The sequence below is a fragment of the Rhamphochromis longiceps genome, linkage group LG11 (assembly GCF_057381845.1).
Source record: "Rhamphochromis longiceps isolate RC_006_pf linkage group LG11, R_longiceps_female_GT1.1, whole genome shotgun sequence".
Lineage (NCBI taxonomy): Eukaryota > Metazoa > Chordata > Actinopteri > Cichliformes > Cichlidae > Rhamphochromis > Rhamphochromis longiceps.
Window position 1 is genome coordinate 6,697,511 of NC_140567.1, and position 494 is coordinate 6,698,004.

The window sequence follows — 494 nt, forward strand, 5'->3', positions numbered from 1 at the left end:
GAAGCTTATTTCTTAGCTTTCTTGTCTGTGATATCTGTTATAGCTCCATGATTTCTCAGTCAGGTAATATTATAAGCTGACACAGAACTAGATGTGCTGGTGTATTTTTTCGATAATGAACATGTATATTTATTTTTACAGGACATACTGAGTTCATACCTAGTGTCATCATAGTGTTTGCCAATCAGAGATGCTCGTTCCCCTTTGTGTTTTAAAGCTGCATTCACACTGGAGGTGTCTGTCCCACTGACTTTGTGCTGGGAGCAGTTATTTTGTCCATAAGTCACTGAATGTCATTCATTTTCTATGGTCCCTGGTTACCATGTCACTGCAAACTGCTTCCATTGTGGACACAACTTTACTCTTAATGTCCTCTGCCTCACACGTATTAGAGCAGCATCACAGATGAACACAGCTGATGACAGTGAGTCGAGTGGTGTCTTCATGTTAAGGTTCTTCTTTTTTGTTTTGTTTAGTAACTAAAAATAGATTGT